Raw genomic sequence first — 23,012 nt, 5'->3', positions numbered from 1 at the left:
TTCCTGTCTGTTACTCTACTTATATACAGAACTATTTTGCATTTAAAAAAATACAGGCCACATATTTGGCAGTGTGGTATTTTCGGGACAGGCCTCATATATCTGCATGCTCCAAGTTTGGGCATTTTAGGCCAGTTTTCCACTGTTTTTGCTGTCTCTTACTCTAGTTATATAGAGCACTATTTTGCAGACTCTCCCAAAAAACAGGCCACATATTTGGCAGTGTGATATTTCCGTGACAGGCCTCATATATCTGTGTGCTCCAAGTTTGGGCATTTTAGGTGGGTATTCCAGTTTTTTTCCTGTCTATTTCTCTACTTATATACAGCTCTGTTTTGCATTTAAAAAAATGCAGGCCACATATTTGGCAGTGTGGTATTTCCGTGACAGGTCTCATATGTCTGTGTGCTCCAAGTTTGGGCATTTTAGGCTGGTATTCCAGTTTTTTTTCCTGTCTGTTACTCTACTTATATACAGCAATATTTTGCATTGAAAAAAATAAAAAATATAGGCCACATATTTGGCAGTGTGGTATCGCTGTCAGACGTCTGACGTATTTGTGGCCTACAAATTGTGGAAATTCATTCATGGCCTACATTCTGCTGTATTTGCTGTCTGTTACCCTAGTTTGGTACACTATTTTAGTTTAAAAAGTAAAAAAATACAGGCCAAATATCGAACAGTGTGGTATCTCGGTAAAAATACTTCTGTTTCAAGTTGTTATGGCTGCTTCATGACTTAAATGCTCCAACTACTACCACCATCATCATCTTCTGCCTAGAGGCAGTCACTGCACACATGGAAAGTCTGAGGAGCAGAGGGTGAACGCTTGGGCGGTGTAGTACTCTGTCTCTGAGTTACAAAGGCAAAATCTTCTAGATTAAATCATGACTGGAAGAGCCAGAGCAAGAGCACTTGGAACAGCGCGTGGCCAGGACTCACAACTACTGAAACCTGTTGTTCCTGGTCTGTATTCTGACTATCCATCACCTACTAATACTGAACTGGTTGGATGAGGACATCAAAAAGGAGCCCCTGCATTTTCTATAAAAGAAGCTAGATATTTTGACATTTCGGTCTCATTTCAAGACCTGTCAATTGGTGGTCGTACATGTGACTTCTACACCACCACCGGAGCTGCCGCCTCACCACCACCCAAGCTGCCGCACCCCTGACCTTCTGTCTCTTCCCCATTATCCCATAGAATGTAAGTCCGCAAGGATAGGGTCCTCTATCCTCTGTACCAATCTGTCATTGTAAATTTTTAACTGAAAATGATATCTATTACTTTGTAGGTACCCACTTCTCATGTACAGCACCATTGAATAAATGGCGCTATATAAATAAATCATAATAATACTATATGGATGTTTTCACTAGACAATCCATCCAACATGTTATTAAATAAAAGTCTTGTTTTCTGACAACTTTGTTCAGCTGTGCACAAACTGTCAAATTGGTAGCTAGACCCCAGTGGGTCTTGTCACAGTGTCATGTTGACTACAGTCCACAGATGTTATCTAGATCTCTAATCTCACCTCTACTTTACCAGCATGATGAATTAATAGTAAAAACCCATGGTATTGATGGAGCTGTTGTTTTCTTGCCAAAGAAACTCAATAAGATCAATGAGGTGGTTATCTGCAGACTGCACACTGAATGGAGAAATAGTAAAGATGACAATTACTTTCACATTTAAGTTAACACACTTCAACAACTTGTTTTCACTTTTACAACATTATAATTTGAAGCCTTGAAGAAAAAGATTAATATATTGTGAAGAAAATAGGTATGAATAATTTTCACCCAAATGATGTAACATAAGTCAGAACATACACAACCTATCTGTGGGGAAATGATTTACCACCGAAATTTTGAAGTATGGGACTAGTGTTATCTTGTGGATCGATTTGAGCCACAAAGTCCTTCAAAGTGAAACTGTTCTGGATGTAATATACAATTTTATCTTGAAAATTGGAAGAACATGCCTTCTATGATGCTTGCATTAAAGAACTGATTGGTCACATATGTATGGAATCAAGATAATCGGGTTGAGGGCACCTGTGCTGCGCCAGGTCCAGAACTGTCAAGGCTGCGTCCCCTATTTCCCAGGGGAAAGAATAGGGTAAGGGACAGGCCCCATTACCTAGGAAGAGGGGGCATGTTTAGACAGGGAACCTGGCTGTAAGCTGGGGGGAAAAAAATGCAAAGCAGGAGTGAGTCCCCAGCTGTCATCGTGTGAGCAGCAAGGGGAGCAGTGCACTACGTACCTGAAGCGCCGGCGCTGTGACCAACTGCGACAGACCTGGTGACCTACCTAGAGACAGGGGGCCAGCTTAAGAGAAAGCGGGCACGACAGCAGAGATTTTTGGCGTGGACAAGCAGCACATAGGAGGCTGAGCAGTATGCTCCATCCTTAGAGCATTGGCTCCGCAAAGGACTGTTCTCATTTGCTCCCACCAAAAAATGCCAGATAGCGAGGAGCCATGTGCCCAGTGACCACTAGAGAGTGAGTCACAGTGAGCTCCATGACCGTGAGTACAGAGCATGTTTGTAGTAGAGATAGCCAGTTCATGCTCCGTATTCAGCTTTGCTAAACAATTTTTAAAGGGCACCGATGGTACGGTCAGGAAGGTACTCCCTCAGCATTTTCCCAAACTTTGCACTCTTTGTGAGAGTCCCCCACGCCTCAGTGCCAGAGTGATGGGAGGGTCTGAGAAAACTCTCCCGGAACTTTGCCAGTGTTCCACTGCCTCTGCTGGATTGGAGTTGTGTCTCTCTCACCTGTACTCCTTACTTGACCAGCGAACTGTGACCTCTTCTGCCAGCATTTTCAGGTGGGAATTTTTTTAATTCAGCAAGAAGGGCCCTATGGTCCTCCCACATTGTAGTACACCTGTCTGCCTCTGGAATAAGAGATATAAAGTTCTCCTTGTAGCGTGGGTCTAGAAGTGTCATCAATCAGTATTGACCGTCACCTAAAATTGCAGTGTAGCATAAACTACGTGCAAGACTGCTAACAGTCGATACTTCGGTGTCCTCACCAAGAGGATAACTGACTATGGTCTCCTCCTCCTCCTTGTCCTCAGGCCCCCACGACTTTTGACAAACCTCAGTAATATCATTGCAAATATATCATTGTAAATATATTCCCCTGTAGTTTTTATCTCCCCCACCTCATTGTAGATTGTAAGTTGTCACGAGCAGGATCTTTTTTTTGGGTTTAATTATTGTTATCGTTGCTACTTAGTGTAGATTGTAAGCTGTCACGAGCAGGGTAGTTTTTTTTCTCTTTAATTATTGTATTATTGTTATAGTTGTTACTAAGGAATGTTGTGTTTGAAACTATAAATATGTTGACGCTATATAAATAACTATAAATATTAATATTAGAACACAGAAAAGCAGGATGGAGATGGTAATTATGGCATCATTGCTGCTCACCATCTTGGTGAATTCCTCAAAGTTTTGGAGTTTAGTACATATGACTGACATTCATGTCCACTCCTGAGATCTTATGTGTGAAGTCAGAACTGAATACCAATGGCCTTGTTGCTGCTAATAGTCAACAATTGCCCACTTTTGCTCGCAAATCCTTTCCAAAATATTCAGTGTAGAGTTCCAATGCATGGGGAGGACATGCAGTTGGTGAGCAAAAAGCTGCAAGCACAGCAGAAGTATGGTAAGGGCGGATGAAGCTCTAGCTGACTTTCTAAAATGGGTACGCAGAGCCTTGTACTTTTCCTAGCAGATCTAGCACCTCTGTGTTGCTTTTCTGAAAACGTTGAACAATGAGGTTAAGCACATGGGCCAGGCATGGCACGTGTGTGAGCTCGCCTTGACACAGAGCAGCCACCAGGTTCCAGCAATTGTCACATACGACCATACCTGGCTGTAGGTTGACCGGTGTCAGCCAGATATCTGCCTGCTCTTTCAGAGCTGTCCACAACTCTTCATCATTATGCGGTTTTGCCACCTAAGCATATTAGTTTCAGCACAGCCTGGTGCCGCTTGGCTGAGGCAGTGCTACAGTGCTTCCAGCTTGTGATTGATGTGTTACTTTTGGAGATGGAGGCTGAAGAGGACGCGAAGGAGGAGGAGGTGCAGGAGCTGTAGACTGTGGGGGCAACCGAGATTGACATAGGGCCCGCAATACTCGGGGTTGGGAGGACGTGCACCATCCCAAGGTCGGACTGGGTCCCAGCTTCCACTATGTTCACCTAGTGTGCCATTAGTGAGATGTACCGTCCCTGACCACAAGCACTTGTCCACGTGTCTGTGGTTAGGTGGACTTTCCCAATAACAGCTTTGTGGAGGGCACAGGTAATGTTGTGGTACACGTGTCTGTGTAATACTGGTACAAATAGTCCCGCATGTTCGGGGCCTCGGGGTGATCCTCGACTCTGCTCTGTCTTTCAAGATACATATCCAAGCCCTTGCCTCCTGCCCACCACAACTCAAAAACATTTCCAGGATCCGTACAGTCCAAAAAACTGCAAAAATGTTTGTGCACGCCCTCATGATCTCCCACCTCCGCTATTGCTACCTTCTACTCTGTCCTCCCCTCTAGCACTCTTGCACCACTCCAATCTATCCTAAACTCTGATGTCCGAGTAATCCAACTGTCCCTCTGTTATTCCCCAGCCTCTCCTCTCTGCCAGGCCCTTCACTGCCTTCCAATTACCCAGAGACTACAGTTCAAAACCCTATCTATGACTACAAAGCCTTCCACAACCTGTCTCCATTCATCTGTAACATGGTCTCCCAATGTCTGACTGAGTCATGGCTTCCTCTACGCTAACCCAGTGTGCCATCAGCAAGATTTACCATTCCTGCCCACAAGCACTTGTCCACGTGTCCGTGGTTAGGTTCACTTTCCCTGTAACAGCATCATTGAGGGCCCGGGTAATGTTGTGGGGCACGTGCTGCTTGTGTATTGTCATGACGGCAGGCCGTGAAAAATTGTGGCGGCTGGGTAACAAGCACATTGTCATGGTCACCACCATAAGGTTGCGTAAAGCTTACCTCTCTCACCGGTCTAAAATGCAACATTTTGAGAACAAGCAGATGAGAAATGTGTGGATTTAGTACTGTGGCGTTGGCTGCGTATTTCCGCTTGCATTCCAAGGACTGGGGTATAGACAACTGAATGCTGCCCTGGGACAAGAACGTGGATGTGCTTGTTGATGGTGCTAGTTGAGTTTGTGTGCAACTGCAGATGCATGGCATGAGGCATCTTTGCATGCACCATGGACAGGGGATTGGCTTGCACGCACAACATTGGAAGAAGCATTGGTATCATCCGCAGACACTGTTCATGGAGCCTTGTGTTCAACCAGCAAAGTTGAGTGTTTTGCTGCCATGTGCCTGTTCATGCTTGTGGTGGTTAGGATGGGAGTTTTGCTACCCCTGCTGATGTGGGCATGGCCAGTGGTGCAAACGGCCTTTTTGGGGTTATCGGCAGAGTCTTTAAAAAAACAACCAGGCTGTTATGGGGACATTCAGAGTCTCCCTCTCCCATACCACCTCCTCACCTCGACCCCGGTCTTTCGATGTTCCCCAAGGCTCAGTTCTAGGACCCCTACTCTTCTCCATCTACACCTTCGGCCTGGGACAGCTGATGTAATGGCATGGTTTGCAATATCATCAGTACGCCGATGACACGCAGATCTACCTATCTGTACCTGACATCACCCCCTTACTGACCAAAATCACACATCTTCCTGCTATTTCTTCCTTCTTTTCTGCTCGCTTTGAAAAAGTGACAATGGACAAAACAGCCACATGGACAAAACAGAATACATCATCTTTCAACCATCTAACGCTAAATAGACATGAGAGCTGTGTATGAATCATGCGGTACCAATTTAGTAAGAGGGAAAGTTTGCCCAAGAGAAAATGATTTTCCAGACATTCACTGCCTTTTTTGCACATTTTTTGCAGCTGTGATCTTCATCTTCTTGGTGTGGGTGTGGTAAATTTCAAAGTTGCCATCAATACCATCATCGTCCATATCTTGTAAAGAGGAAATTTGGTGTTTCCCAGGGTCGTGGTTATCTATGTTTAGTGGCATTCCTTTTACAGTGTTCGTTACACTAGAACAAATAATTTTTGACTGTGACATTTGGATAGTATTGGTAATATGTATGGGTGAAGATGAAGAAGCTTGTGCCAGGGGTGTGTTTATAGTTATGGACAGTGCACTCCTCTTTAAACTTAGTTTTTCACAAACATTCATCAGTTTGTTCGGTTTTCCTCCAACACTGATCTGCTTTCTCTAATTCAGCATCTCACGAACATGTTGCACTTTGCCAGCCATTTAGACAGACACGTCTTTGGCAACATATTTTTCACATGATTTTTTAGGCCGAGTCTAACACGCGCATCTGTTACACCGACCTTCTGATGGGCATGAAACACATTCCGGTAATTGGTGGTGCCTAAACGACTAATCATTGTAGGCTGTATCCTGGATCTCATACCTCCCATAGCCAACGCTGATATTAATCATGTACATTCCCATTCCTGCAATCACCATGCCCTTTTCCTGATCACTTGATCCAACGATTAGTCCGCCATATTTATACTAAAAACCTGCACCTTCCCAGCAGCAGCTGTGTAGGAAACCACTTTACAGGTTTGCAGGTGTTTATGATACCCATAAATATATATTTTTTTTTAAATTGACCCCCCCCCCCCATGGGGAAATGTTTGTCAGCCCATGCACTCAGTGTATGGGCATTACAAGTCTGGGAGACATGCTCCTTAACATTGGGACTAGTTTTTAATAATGTCTTCCTCCACATATCATCATTCTCTGCCACTAAAACACCATGGTGAAAGTGTTCTGTGCTGCTGCAACCATTCAATTTTTGGCCCAGGGGGTCTATGATCCCAATAAATAATTTTTTTTAAATGTAACCCACATGGGGAAATTTTTGACAGCCCATGCACTTAGTGTATGGGCATTACGAGTCTAGGAGACCTGCTCCTCTGTAATGGGATAGTTTTTTTTTATGAGGCCCTCCTCCATGTTTCTTCCAAAGGGGATTGAGGAGCGTGCAAATTTGGGTCAAGTCTGCCCTTGCATTCAATGCATAAGGAAACAGTATGGCAAGACCAACTGAAGAATGTGAAGTGGGTTTTCCTGTGGCCATTCAGTACCAGTGGTTCAAAGGCTTATAGGGGTGCATATCTCTTGATAGCAGGGCAGGCCTTGCAGGTAATACATAAGAATACAGTATGGCAGGACCAACTGAAGAATGTGAAGTGGGTTTTCCTGTGGCCATCCAGTACCTGGGTTCAAAGGCTTATTGGGTGCATATGACTTGATAGCAGGGCAGGCCTTGCAGGCAATACATAAGAAAACAGTATGGCAGGACCAACTGAAGAATGCACAGTGGGTTTTCCTGTGGCCATCCAGTAACCAGGTTCAAAGGCTTATTGGGGTGCATATAACTTGATAGCAGGGCAGGCCTTGCATCCAATGCACTGTACCTCTCGGGAAAGGGGTATTGGGGTGCGTTGTAATTGTTGGCAGCCCAGCCACTCACGCCATAGGCATAAACAGCATAGGATACCCATTGTTTAATAATGGTCCTTTAAGGATATTAATGCCGCCTGATGCCCCTCTAAAAATAGGCTTTGAGACTTTAAGACTGAGTCCCTCTTTCATAAATGAAACAAGATGTGTCTCCTGATGTGTCACACACCACTGTTATGATCAGGTGGCCTTGGAGCAGCATGAAATGACCTTCACTGGAGCAGTGGTAACTTTACTGACCGCAAACCCTGATCCTATCACCGCAACTAGAAGTAGCCGTGGGATGTGCCTAACCAGACCTAGACACCTCGACACAGCCTAAGGACTAAATATCCCTAAAGATGGAAATAGGAAAACTCTCTTGCCTCAGAGTAGATCCCCAAAAGATAGATAGCCCCCCACAAATAATGACTGTGAGTAGGAGAGGAAAAGACACACGCAGACAGAAAACAGGGATAAGCAAAGGAGGCCACTTCTACCTAGATAGGAAAGGATAGTACAGGATACTATGCGGTCAGCATAAAACACTACAAAATATCCACAGCAGAAAAATACAACTCCACCTAACTAAAGATGTGGAGAGTATATCTGCCACTCCAGCGAGTCCAACTAGACTGAGAAAAACATCAGGCACAGTCTAGCAGGAACAAAATAGAAACAAGATAAGCACAGAAAATAAACACACAGCAGTGTGTCTAAAAAAATGAAGCAAACACTTATCTTAGCTGAATTGGCAGCAAGCAGGAGAGGCCAGGCAGAGGACCAACACTTCCAAAGGAACATTGACTACTGGCAAGGACTAATGAGTCCTGCACAGTTAAATACCCCAGTCAGAATTGCAATTAGCAGAAACACCTGTCCAAGACTGCTGCTCAAGAATAACTGCATTACCATCAACAACCACCGGAGGGAGCCCAAGAGCAGAATTCACAACACACCACTTGGCCAGCTAGCGTTGTTAAATGTTACAATGACTTGAATGAATGTTCCCAGTGAATGCATTTGTATTGGTTGAAAGCAATGTAAAAGTTGAAAAACACACCAAAAACGCTGCGTGTGAACATGACCCAAGTGATGGTGGAACATTTTAGTCTGGGGTTAATTATTTTGCGATCCCCATGATGTTCTCGTGTCATTTCTGCAGTGTTTCTGTAACAACTCTGCTGGCATCACGCCATGGCCTCACATCTCTCACACTATCTTACCCACTGCTCCAGGTCATGATGTGGTTTCTGTTTCATGCCAGCTCCATGTTCTGTGTCTCTGCTCTCTGCATGCCTCATGGCTATGTGTATAGGGGGCCGGCGCCTGAACTCTCTGGTTCTTATAGGAATCAGGTGCATCTGTCTAATTAGTTCCTGACCAATTATCAAGAGACCTCCTGTATATAGTGCAGCTCCACCCTGTGGTCTGGGCCTGTGCAATGTGTTAGCTCAGTTAGTGTTTAGCTGCTGAGTTTGCCTGGCCTTGCTCTGAGTTACTCCCTCTGAGCTTTTCTCTATGCTATTGCCTTGATCTTGTAGTCCGCCCCCCAGGAGGCAGAATATCCTGGTCCCTGTGTCTTTGTCCCAGTGTCTTGTTCCATTGCCTTGTCTGTACTTTGTCTTTTCTCGGTCTCCTTGTCTGTGGCTTCCTTCCCTGCTTTGTCTTTCCTTGTGTTCTCAGTCTGCTTACACTCCGCACTCTTGCGGCTCTGCACTCAGACCTTGCTTCGCACTCTCTGGCTTTGCTCTGTGGCTCCGCTCTTTGCGGTTCTATCTGGCTCCGCCTCCTGTGTTTCTACACTTGGCTCTGTCTCTGCTCTTGGCTCTGCCTCCAGCGTCTCCGCTCTTGGCGTTACCTCCAGCGTCTCCGCTCTTGGCTCCGCCTCCAGCGTCTCCGCTCTTGGCTCCGCCTCCAGCATCTCCGCTCTTGGCTCCGCCTCCAGCGTCTCCGCTCTTGGCTCCGCCTCCAGCATTTCCGCCCTTGGCTCCGCCTCTTGCGGCTCCGCCCTTGGCTCTGCCTTCTCCTTCTCTTCTCTTAGTTCCATCTTCTACTTGTTACTTAGTCCTCCTGTCTGAACAGGTTCCCACCTGTTTCACATACCTGCCTGCAGACCGGTCCCTACCGGTTCTTCCTATGTTCCAGATGTACCGGCCTGCCTACCAGAGAGCCAGCCGTGTCCGCCTGCCCGCCAGTGTCTCTGTTGTACCCGTCTGCCTGCCTGTGTACCAGCCGTGCCCGCCTGTCAGCCAGAGTGCCAGCCGTGCCCGCTCCGTTCCTTAGTGGGATCAGCAGCCACAGCCAGACATCACCCTGGAGTGGTACCTGGTAGCTTCCTATTGCACAAGTCTGACCTCACCATCAGAGGCTCCAGCGAACACCTAGGAAGCTACTTAGTTACGCCCCTTCCAGGGAAGTTTGGTCTGTGGTCCAGTGGGGCCACACCCCCATATGCCCGCGCCAACCAGTCTGGGCGCGTGCGTGACAGTTTCCATCATTTTCAGACTTTTTAGACCTTAAAAGGACCCCCGGGGGAGTCACGGCAAAAATACTTGGGTTTCCCATAGACTTACAATGGGCTCGTTGCTCGGATACCCGAGTATCCCAATTTGCTTGACACAAGCAATGAGCAACACGAGCATTTTAGTGCTCGCTCATCACTAGACACTAGGAATAGAAGAATTTTTTGCGGCCTCTTTATCAGGCCTCTATAACATGCTAGATGCTACAAACTATTTTAAACTCAAGGCCTATGGATCAGGCCTCTATAACACACTAGATCCTGCAAACTATTTGAAAGTCAGGTCCCCTATTGTAAGATACTAGGAACAGAATAATTTTGGTGGCCTTTGTATCAGGCCTCTATAACACCCTAGATGTTAAAAACTATTTGAAAGTCAGGTCCCCTACTTTATGACACTAGAAACAGAAGAACTTTTTTGTGGCCTTTGTATCAGGTCTCTGTAGCACACTAGATGCTACAAACTACCATATATACTCAAGTGTAAGACAACCCTAGTATAACCCGAAGCAAGCTGGGTATGTATTGTCCCCTCACCTCTATCCCTGTATGTGTGGTTCCCCCATCCTGTCCTGCTCTGTATGGCTCCCCCTGTTGTATGCATGGCTCCCCGTCCCATCCTTGTATGCATGGCTCGGCTCCCCCAGTCCCATTCTTGTATGCATGTATACAAGGCTCCCCCGTCCTCCCCCCATTATACTCACCCTCCTCGCTCCGTTGCTGAATGTCACGGCAGTTCTTCCTGTGCTGAGCGGTCACGTGGTACCGATCATTATGGTCATGAATATGCACTCCATGCCTACTGGAGTGGAATCGCGTTAATATTCATGACCTTAATGAGCGGTATCACCTGAGCACAGGAACAGGAAAGAGCTACCGGCGCTCGGTCAGATCTGAAGGGACGAAGATGCAGTGACGGAGGGTGAGTATCGATGTCTTCTGGAAGCCAGCGGCTGCAGCTGTCACTGTGCTACAGCTGCCGGCTCCCCACTCCCCCTCCCCCACCGGATTTTTTGGCCATGACTCATGTATAAGCTGAGGGGGATGTTTTCAGCACAAAAAAATGTGCTGAAAATCTTGGCTTATACATGAGTATATACGGTATTTGAAAGTCAAGTCCCCTACTTTATGACATTAGGAACAGAAGACATTTTTGTGGCCTCTGTATCATGCCTCTATAACACACTAGATGCTACAATCTATTTAAAAGTCAGGTCTCCTACTGTATGTGCAGCGCCCCAGAGTCCTGGTCGTTGAAGTAATGTTGTTCTTCCACCAGGGGGAGTGATGTTACGTCTGAAGGCAATGAAGGAGATCTTCTGTCCAGGTATCACAACCACAAAACACACTTCACACTCCAGTTCACCAGGGGGAGCCATGCTTCTATCTATTAGGGCACTCCCCACACTTAGGTAAAACTGGTGGGTTGGTTAGGAAGTTAGGCAGAAGCTGACTGGGCTTCACCCAGACAGTGAGTCCCGACCGAGTATGGCAGAGGCTGGTTGGAGGGGGTTCCAGCCAGGTCCAGACTGAGGCCTGTGGAAGAAGAAGGTACACGGAGCTGCGCCTGCATCCCATGCGGCAGCATCCTAAGAAAGGACACAAAAGGAATTGTGTTGCAGTGAGTGACCAACAAAGTCATAGCAACAGGAGAGGAACATCAGTGGGAGACCAGCTAGAAGCAGGCTTCCTCCTTCTGAAGCGCACTACCGGTAGCCAGAACACCGAGGGAGTAAAGACAGTTGATTCCTTGTCGGCTGCCCAACCATATACCCAGGAGGCCGGGGCATCTCTAGGGTCCCTATAAAAAACCTCAGGGCACCAGTCATACGGGTTTGTCCTATCCATAAGGGGGACAAAGAGAGAAGAGACTTAACATCTACAATAGTTGTGAGGACCTTACTGAGTTGCTCAGCAGGGAGGTACTACAACGCCCTGGTGCTAGAGGAAGGCTATTGAATTCCACCTGGATAAGGGGACTCTGGATTTGCCTTCAGACCGGCTGGAACATTATCCCTTTAAAGAACTTTCCCCCAATTTGCATCAGCAGATGTCCCCCTAGGGCCACGGACTGGGACAGCCACCGTGACATCCCCACTGAGAACCGAACGACCCAGTACCGAGTACCCCACAGCCCTGGCGGGACGCTGCATATGACACTAGGAACAGAAGAATTTTTGGTGGCCTCTGTATCAGGCCTCTATAACACACTAGATGCTACAATCTATTTAAAAGTCAGGTCTCCCACTGTATGTGCAGCGCCCCAGAGTCCTGGTCGTTGCAGTAATGTTGTTTTTCCACCAGGGGGAGTGATGTTACGTCTGAAGGCAATGAAGGAGATCTTCTGTCCAGGTATCACAACCACAAAACACACTTCACACTCCAGTCCACCAGGGGGAGCCATGCTTCTATCTATTAGGGCACTCCCCACACTTAGTTAAAACTGGTGGGTTGGTTAGGAAGTTAGGCAGAAGCTGACTGGGCTTCACCCAGACAGTGAGTCCCGACCGAGTTTGGCAGAGGCTGGTTGGAGTGGGTTCCAGCCAGGTCCAGACTGAGGCCTGTGGAAGAAGAAGGTACACGGAGCTGCGCCTGCATCCCATGCGGCAGCATCCTAAGAAAGGACACAAAAGGAATTGTGTTGCAGTGAGTGACCAACAAAGTCATAGCAACAGGAGAGGAACATCAGTGGGAGACCAGCTAGAAGCAGGCTTCCTCCTTCTGAAGCGCACTACCGGTAGCCAGAACACCGAGGGAGTAAAGACAGTTGATTCCTTGTCGGCTGCCCAACCATATACCCAGGAGGCCGGGGCATCTCTAGGTTCCCTATAAAAAACCTCAGGGCACCAGTCATACGGGTTTGTCCTATCCGTAAGGGGGACAAAGAGAGAAGAGACTTAACATCTACAATAGTTGTGAGGACCTTACTGAGTTGCTCAGCAGGGAGGTACTACAACGCCCTGGTGCTAGAGGAAGGCTATTGAATTCCACCTGGATAAGGGGACTCTGGATTTGCCTTCAGACCGGCTGGAACATTATCCCTTTAAAGAACTTTCCCCCAATTTGCATCAGCAGATGTCCCCCTAGGGCTACGGACTGGGACAGCCACCGTGACATCCCCACTGAGAACCGAACGACCCAGTACCGAGTACCCCACAGCCCTGGCGGGACGCTGAATATGACACTAGGAACAGAAGAATTTTTGGTGGCCTATGGATCTGGCCTCTATAACACACTAGATGCTGCAAACTATTTGAAAGTCAGGTTTCCTACTGTATGACACCAAGAACAGAAGGATTTTTTGTGGCCACTGTATCAGGCCTCTATAACACACTAGATGTTACAAATTATTTGAAAGTCAGGTTTCCTACTGTATGACACTAGGAACAGAAGGATTTTTTCGTGGCCTCTGGATCAGGCCTCTACAGCTTAATTTGAACACAACAAAATGACAAAGTGTGATACAGCGGGTTGTCTAACATTTGTAACTGAAAAATTATACAAAATTTTAATGTGTCTTAGGTCTGCAGTCAGTTGCATATCACCACAGCATAAAATGACAAGGTGGCATACATCAGGCTGTTTCACATTTACCCGCTGAAAGAATATTATTTAGAATGCTATACTCGTGCATGGATCACAATAGAAGCAGTGCAAAACACACTTGTAGGACATGTGTCCTGCTGGCTTTGTCTGTGGACCTCCATAATGGCCAAAAAAAAGTGCTGGAAGGTAAATTTAACAGCCACACTGGACACTAGCTAGCTACACATCTGACGGATATACAACCACCTAGCTAACTAGCTAAAATCTGGGATACAACATACTTTTTCACATTTAGCTACTGAAAACATATTATTTATAATGCTATACTCGTGCATGGACCGCAATAGAAGCAGTGCACAACACACTTGTAGGACATGTGCCCTGCTGACTGTCTGTGGCCAAAAAAGGCTGGAAGGTGAATTTATAAACCACACTGGACAGGAGCTAGCTACACTATCTGACTGATATATAACCGCCTAGCTAACTAGCTAATATCTTGCTGCTAACAGTGCCAGTGTCAGGACCAGCCTCTCTGTGCTGTTACAGTGTCAAAATGGAGCTAAAATAGTGTTTTATAATTAGCATGCGCAATTTAGTGATTCATTAGAAATTGGATACTGAATGAAAGAATAGCAATTATGAGATTTTCAATTGCGGTAAGTGAAACATCAGAAAATGCTTTAAAAATAGTAGAGAAGTCTGCTTCTTCGCTTCCCTTGTTGTTGTGTCTGGTATTGTATTTCAGTCTCATTCAATTTCCACATTCTACAGACAAAAATAAATGTTCCTGGTAAAAAGATAAAAAAAAATACTTTATTTCTAATTTGTGAGCTGTCATAGTGTACAAAACAAGAGACGACCAATATCAATGTACTTTATCCTTCGTAGCACATGCAATATACTAACCCTTACCCCCTTGGATTTACATTATATTACCATAACATATTTCAGGACAATTATTAGTTTTAGTACCTTGCTACTTCAGGAAAATAAGAGACAAAAACTTTGAATTCTTGAAGCACAAGTGATTAGTAAGCAAAGTCCAGAAAAGGGCAAAGAGAGGGAATTGGGAGCAACAACAGTAAATTACTTATTGATTGAGGCGAAGAAGCCAACATTGAAAGCCTACATTTATGTTTTAGTGGCTGAGGAATTCCCTGGGATATTGAACATGTTTTATATCCCCACATATAAGGTATTTAATGCTGTGTTTGCATATACAGTCATGGCCAAAAGTATTAACACCCTGCAGTTCTGTCAGATAATACTCAGTTTCTTCCTGAAAATGATTGCAATCACAAATTATTTGGTATTATTATCTTCATTTAATTTGTCTTAAATGAAAAAACACAAAAAGAATTGTCCTAAAGCGAAATTGGATATAATTCCACACCAAACATAAAAAAGGGGTGGACAAAAGTATTAGCACCATTCGAAAAATCATGTGATGCTTCTCTAATTTGTGTAATTAACAGCACTTGTAACTTACCTGTGGCACCTAACAGGTGTTGGCAATAACTAAATCACACTTGCAGCCAGTTGACATGGATTAAAGTTGACTCAACCTCTGTCCTGTGTCCTTGTGTGTACCACATTGAGCATGGAGAAAAGAAAGAAGACCAGAGAACTGTCTGAGGACTTGGGAAACCAAATTGTGAGAAAGCAAGAGCAATCTCAAAGCTACAAGTCCATCTCCAAAGACCTGAATGTTCCTGTGTCTACCGTGCGCAGTGTCATCAAGAAGTTTAAAGCCCATGGCACTGTGGCTAACCTCCCTAGATGTGGACGGAAAAGAAAATTGACAAGAGATTTCAACGCAAGATTGTGCGGATGTTGGATAAAGAACCTAGACTAACATCCAAACAAGTCCAAGCTGCCCTGCAGTCCAAGGGTACAACAGTGTCGACCCGTACTATCCGTCGGCGTCTGAATGAAAAGGGACTGTATGGTAGGAGACCCAGGAAGACTCCACTTCTCACCCCAAGACATAAAAAAGCCAGGCAGGAGTTTGCCAAAACTTACCTGAAAAAGCCTAAAACGTTTTGGAAGAATGTTCTCTGGTCAGATGAGACAAAAGTAGAGCTTTTTGGGCAAAGGCATCAACATAGAGTTTACAGGAGAAAAAAAAGAGGCATTCAAAGAAAAGAACTCGGTCCCTACAGTCAAACATGGCGGAAGTTCCCTGTTGTTTTGGGGTTGCTTTGCTGCCTCTGGCACTGGACTGCTTGACTGTGTGCATGGCATTATGAAGTCTGAAGGCTACCAACAAATTTTGCAGCATAATGTAGGGCCCAGTGTGAGAAAGCTGGGTCTCCCTCAGCAGGATAATGACCCAAAACACACTTCAAAAAGCACTATAAAATGGTTTGAGAGAAAGCACTGGAGACTTCTAAGGTGGCCAGCAATGAGTCCAGACCTGAATCCCATAGAACACCTGTGGAGAGATCTAAAATTGCAGTTTGGAGAAGGCACCCTTCAAATATCAGGGACCTGGAACAGTTTGCCAAAGAAGAATGGTCTAAAATTCCAGCAGAGCATTGTAAGAAACTCATTGATGGTTACCGTAAGCGGTTGGTCGCAGTTATTTTGGCTAAAGGTTGTGCAACCAAGTATTAGGCTGAGGGTGCCAATACCTTTGTCTGGCCCATTTTTGGAGTTTTGAGTGAAATGATCAATGTTTTGCTTTTTGCTTCATTCTCTTTTGTGTTTTTTTATTTAAGACAAATTAAATGAAGATAATAATACCAAAGAATTTGTGATTGCAATCATTTTCAGGAAGAAACTGAGCATTATCTGACAGAATTGCAGGGGTGTCAATACTTTTGGCCATGACTGTACATAGGTTAGGTTATCTTTGATTCTACTGATGTGGTTTCTTGTTACATGGCACCATAGTTTTTAAGGCTGGAAATATAGATAAGTCTACGTATTTCATTCTAATTCCATCAATTTTGATTAGGAAGAAGGCCAAATGCTTTATGAGACAGGGGATATACTTTCTCATATTTCAGGGAAAGTAAAAAATTTCCAGAAATCTTGTAGCCATTGCCAGGAAATAGGAAGAATTTCATATTACTTCAATTACACATGCAGATCTCTCAGCACGGGTGTCGTCTTTCTATGAGGTTCATACACCGAAATGTGTGGGATGATGTAATGTGAATTCTGTGGCAGAGCTCCCTCCTGTGGTCACAAGTGGTACTTCGGCTGGTTCTCTCTGTGAGCTTCCGTTGGTGGAGGAAAGTGGTACTGCGGCTTCTGAGTTTCCTTCCTCAGGTGATGTGGTGAAGTCGTTAGGTGCTGCTCTATTTAACTCCACCTAGTGCTTTGATCCTGGCCTCCAGTCAATGTTCTAGTATTGGACCTGTTTCCTCCTGGATCGTTCCTGTGGCCTGCTTCTCTGCATAGCTAAGTTCCTCTTTGCTATTTGCTGTTTTTTTTCTGTCCAGCTTGTCAATTTGTTTTTTACTGCTTGCTGGAAGCTCTGGGACGCAGAGGGTGTACCTCCGTGCCGTTAGTTCGGTACGGAGGGTCTTTTTGCCCCCTTTGCATGGTTTTTGTAGGGTTTTGTGTTGACCGCAAAGTTACCTTTCCTATCCTCGCTCTGTTCAGAAAGTTGGGCCTCACTTTGCTAAATCTATTTCATCTCTACGTTTGTCTTTTCATCTTAACTCACAGTCATAATATGTGGGGGCTGCCTTTTCCTTTGGGGTATTTCTCTGAGGCAAGGTAGGCTTATTTTCTATCTTCAGGCTAGCTAGTTTCTCAGGCCGTGCCGAGTTGCATAGGGAGCGTTAGGCGCAATCCACGGCTGCCTTTAGTGTGGTTGGAGAAGATTAGGGATTGCGGTCAATAGAGTTCCCACGTCTCAGAGCTCGTTCTTGTTTTTTGGGTTATTGCCAGGTCACTGTATGTGCGCTGACCTCTATGTCCATTGTGGTACTGAATTACCTTTCATAACAGTACTGGAGGCCAAAAGTACTAATGATTCCCAATAGAGGGAAAAAAGAAGTTCTGAGACCATTTTTTTTTCTTTGCACTGTGTTTTGCCTTTTTTTTCCCCTAGACATTTGGGTGGTTCAGGACACAGGTGTAACAATGGACATTAAAGGTCTGTCTTCATGTGTGGATCAGCTCACGGCAAGAGTACAAAGTATTCAAGACCTTGTGGTTCAGAATTCTATGTTAGAACCGAGAATTCCTATTCCTGATTTGTTTTTTGGAGATAGAACTAAATTTCTGAGTTTCAAAAATAATTGTAAACTATTTCTGGCTTTGAAACCTCGCTCCTCTGGTGACCCAGTTCAACAAGTTAGGATCGTTATTTCTTTTTTGCGTGGCGACCCTCAGGACTGGGCATTTTCTCTTGCGTCAGGAGATCCTGCATTAAGTAATATCGATGCATTTTTCCGGGCGCTCGGATTGCTGTACGATGAGCCTAATTCTGTGGATCAGGCAGAGAAGAATTTGCTGGCTCTCTGTCAGGGTCAGGATGAAATAGAGGTATATTGTCAGATATTTAGAAAGTGGTCCGTACTTACTCAGTGGAATGAAGGTGCGCTCGCAGCTATTTTCAGAAAAGGTCTCTCTGAAGCCCTTAAGAATGTCATGGTGGGATATCCTATGCCTGCTGGTCTGAATGAGTCTATGTCTTTGGCCATTCAGATCGGTCGACGCTTGCGCGAGCGTAAATCTGTGCACCATTTGGCGGTATTACCTGAGCTTAAACCTGAGCCTATGCAGTGCGATAGGACTTTGACCAGAGTTGAACGGCAAGAACATAGACGTCTGAATGGGCTGTGTTTCTACTGTGGTGATTCCACACATGCTATCTCTGATTGTCCTAAGCGCACTAAGCGGTTCGCTAGGTCTGCCACCATTGGTACGGTACAGTCAAAATTTCTTCTGTCTGTTACCTTGATCTGCTCTTTGTCATCGTATTCTGTCATGGCATTTGTGGACTCAGGCGCTGCTCTGAATTTGATGGACTTGGAGTATGCTAGGCGTTGTGGGTTTTTCTTGGAGCCCTTGCAGTGTCCTATTCCATTGAGAGGAATTGATGCTACGCCTTTGGCCAAGAATAAGCCTCAGTACTGGACCCAGCTGACCATGTGCATGGCTCCTGCACATCAGGAGGTTTTTCGCTTTCTGGTGTTGCATAATCTGCATGATGTGGTCGTGTTGGGGTTGCCATGGCTACAAGTCCATAATCCAGTATTAGATTGGAAATCCATGTCTGTGTCCAGCTGGGGTTGTCAGGGGGTACATGGTGATGTCCCATTTCTGACTATTTCGTCATCCACCCCTTCTGAGGTTCCTGAGTTCTTGTCTGATTACCGGAATTTATTTGATGAGCCCAAGTCCGATACCCTACCTCCGCATAGGGATTGTGATTGTGCTATCGATTTGATTCCTGGTAGTAAATTCCCAAAAGGTCGACTGTTTAATTTATCTGTGCCTGAGCACGCCGCTATGCGGAGTTATGTGAAGGAGTCTTTGGAGAAGGGGCATATTCGCCCGTCATCGTCGCCATTAGGAGCAGGGTTCTTTTTTGTAGCCAAGAAGGATGGTTCACTGAGACCTTGTATAGATTACCGCCTTCTAAATAAGATCACGGTTAAATTTCAGTACCCCTTGCCATTGTTATCTGATTTGTTTGCTCGGATTAAGGGGGCTAGTTGGTTCACCAAGATAGATCTTCGTGGTGCGTATAATCTTGTGTGTATTAAGCGAGGCGATGAGTGGAAAACTGCATTTAATACGCCCGAGGGCCATTTTGAGTATCTAGTAATGCCATTCGGACTTGCCAATGCTCCATCGGTGTTTCAGTCCTTTATGCATGACATCTTCCGAGAGTACCTGGATAAATTCCTGATTGTGTACTTAGATGACATTTTGATCTTCTCGGATGATTGGGAGTCTCATGTGAAGCAGGTCAGAACGGTGTTTCAGGTCCTGCGTGCTAATTCTTTGTTTGTGAAGGGATCAAAGTGTCTCTTTGGTGTTCAGAAGGTTTCATTTTTGGGGTTCATCTTTTCCCCTTCTACTATCGAGATGGACCCTGTTAAGGTCCAAGCCATCCATAATTGGACTCAGCCGACATCTCTGAAAAGTCTGCAAAAGTTCCTGGGCTTTGTGTTGTGAATTCTGTGGCTGAATTCACTCCTGTGGTCACAAGTGGTACTTCAGCTTCTGGGCTTCCTCCCTCAGGTGTTCTGGTGAGCTCGTTGGCTGCCTTGTTATTTAACTCCACCTGATTCTGTCTTCCTTGCTCCTTGTCTATGTTCCAGTGTTGGATCTGAGCTTCTGGATCTTTCCTGTGGCCTGCTGCTCTGCTTAGATAAGTGCTTCTTTGCTTTTGTTGCTGTTTTTTCTGTCCAGCTTATCTATTCGTTTTTGCTGGAAGCTCTGAGACGCAAAGGGTGTACCGCCGTGCCGTTAGTTCGGCACGGTGGGTCTTTTTGCCCCCTTTGCGTGGTTTTTTGTTTTAGGGTTTTTTGTAGACTGCAAAGTTCTCTTTGCTATCCTCGCTCTATCTAGAATATCGGGCCTCACTTTGCTGAATCTATTTCATCCCTACGTTTGTCTTTTCTTCTTGCTAACAGTCATTATATGTGGGGGGCTGCCTTTTCCTTTGGGGTATTTCTCTGAGGCAAGTCAGGCTTGTATTTCTATCTTCAGGCTAGTCAGTTCCTCAGGCTGTGCCGAGTTGCATAGGTAGTGTCAGGCGCAATCCACAGCTGCCTTTAGTTGTGTTTAGGATAGGTTCAGGTATTGCGGTCTACAGAGATTCCACGTCTCAGAGCTCGTTCTATTGTTTTTGGGTTATTGTCAGATCACTGTATGTGCTCTGATTACTGGCACACTGTGTTACTGGATTGCCTTCATAACAGTACAAGGAGCCACAACTAATGATTCTCAATAGAGGGAAAAAAGAAGTTCTGACATCATTTTTTTTTCTCAGCTCTGTGTTCAGTCTTTTTTTTCCCCTAGACATTAGGGTGCTTCAGGACACAGCTGTGGACATGGATATTCAGGCTCTGTGCTCTTCAATGGATAATCTCGTTATAAATGTACAAAAGATTCAAGATACAATTGATCAGAAATCTATGCTAGAACCAAGAATTCCTATTCCTGATTTGTTTTTTGGTGATAGAACTAAGTTTCTGAGCTTCAAAAATAATTGTAAGCTATTTCTGGCCTTGAAACCTCATTCTTCTGGTAATTCAGTTCAACAGGTTTTGATTATTATTTCTTTTTTGCGCGGCGACCCTCAGGACTGGGCATTTTCTCTTGCGCCAGGAGACACTGCATTGAGTGGTGTCGATGCGTTTTTCCTGGCGCTCGGATTGCTGTACGATGAGCGTAATTCAGTGGATCAGGCTGAGAAAAATTTGCTGGCTTTGTGCCAGGGTCAGGATGATATAGAAGTATATTGTCAGAAATTTAGGAAGTGGTCAGTACTCACTCTGTGGAATGAATCTGCGCTGGCAGCTTTGTTCAGAAAGGGTCTCTCTGAGGCTCTTAAGGATGTCATGGTGGGTTTTCCTATGACTGCTGGTTTGAATGAGTCTATGTCTTTGGCCATTCAGATCGGTCGTCGTTTGCGCGAGCGTAAATCTGTGCACCATCTGGCGGTATTGTCTGAGATTAAACCTGAGCCTATGCAGTGCGATAGGACTATGACCAGAGTTGAACGGCAAGAACACAGACGTCTGAATGGGCTGTGTTTCTACTGTGGTGATTCCACTCATGCTATTTCTGATTGTCCTAAGCGCACTAAGCGGTTCGATAGGTCTGCCGTCATTGGTACTGTACAGTCCAAATTCCTTCTGTCCATTACCTTGATATGCTCTTTGTCATCGTATTCTGTCATGGCGTTTGTGGATTCAGGCGCTGCCCTGAATCTGATGGATTTGGATTATGCTAAACGTTGTGGGTTTTTCTTGGAGCCTTTGCGGTGTCCTATTCCGTTGAGAGGAATTGATGCTACACCTTTGGCCAAGAATAAACCTCAGTACTGGGCCCAGCTGACCATGTGCATGGCTCCTGCACATCAGGAAGTTATTCGCTTTCTGGTGCTACATAATCTGCATGATGTGGTCGTGTTGGGGTTGCCATGGCTACAAACCCATAATCCAGTATTGGATTGGAACTCTATGTCGGTATCCAGCTGGGGTTGTCAGGGGGTACATGGTGATGTTCCATTTTTGTCTATTTCGTCATCCACTCCTTCTGAGGTCCCAGAGTTCTTGTCTGATTATCAGGATGTATTTGAGGAGCCCAAGTCCGATGCCCTACCTCCGCATAGGGATTGTGATTGTGCTATCAATTTGATTCCTGGTAGTAAATTCCCTAAAGGTCGTTTATTTAATTTATCCGTGCCTGAACACACCGCTATGCGCAGTTATGTGAAGGAATCCCTGGAGAAGGGACATATTCGCCCATCGTCATCACCTCTGGGAGCAGGGTTCTTTTTTGTAGCCAAGAAGGATGGTTCGCTGAGACCGTGTATTGATTACCGCCTTCTTAATAAGATCACTGTTAAGTTTCAGTATCCCTTGCCATTGTTATCTGACTTGTTTGCTCGGATTAAGGGGGCTAGTTGGTTCACTAAGATAGATCTTCGTGGTGCGTATAATCTGGTGAGAATCAGGCAAGGAGATGAATGGAAAACGGCATTTAATACGCCCGAGGGTCATTTTGAGTATCTAGTGATGCCGTTCGGACTTGCCAATGCTCCATCTGTTTTTCAGTCTTTTATGCATGACATCTTCCGTGAGTATCTGGATAAATTCCTGATTGTTTACTTGGATGACATTTTGATCTTCTCAGATGATTGGGAGTCTCATGTGAAGCAGGTCAGAATGGTTTTCCAGGTCCTGCGTGCTAATTCTTTGTTTGTGAAGGGATCAAAGTGTCTCTTCGGTGTGCAGAAAGTTTCATTTTTGGGGTTCATCTTTTCCCCTTCTACTATCGAGATGGATCCGGTTAAGGTCCAAGCCATCCAGGATTGGACTCAGCCGACATCTATGAAAAGTCTGCAAAAGTTCCTGGGCTTTGCTAATTTTTATCGTCGCTTCATCTGTAATTTTTCTAGCATTGCCAAACCATTGACCGATTTGACTAAGAAGGGTGCTGATTTGGTTAATTGGTCTTCTGCTGCCGTGGAAGCTTTTCAGGAGTTGAAGCGTCGTTTTTGTTCTGCCCCTGTGTTGTGTCAACCAGATGTTTCTCTTCCGTTCCAGGTCGAGGTTGATGCTTCTGAGATTGGAGCAGGGGCGGTTTTGTCACAGAGAGGTTCTGGTTGCTCAGTGTTGAAACCATGTGCTTTCTTTTCCAGGAAGTTTTCTGCTGCTGAGCGTAATTATGATGTGGGCAACCGAGAGTTGCTGGCCATGAAGTGGGCATTCGAGGAGT

Source organism: Ranitomeya imitator, chromosome 2 (assembly GCF_032444005.1).
Source record: "Ranitomeya imitator isolate aRanImi1 chromosome 2, aRanImi1.pri, whole genome shotgun sequence".
NCBI lineage: Eukaryota > Metazoa > Chordata > Amphibia > Anura > Dendrobatidae > Ranitomeya > Ranitomeya imitator.
This window is presented reverse-complemented; position numbering follows the sequence as displayed.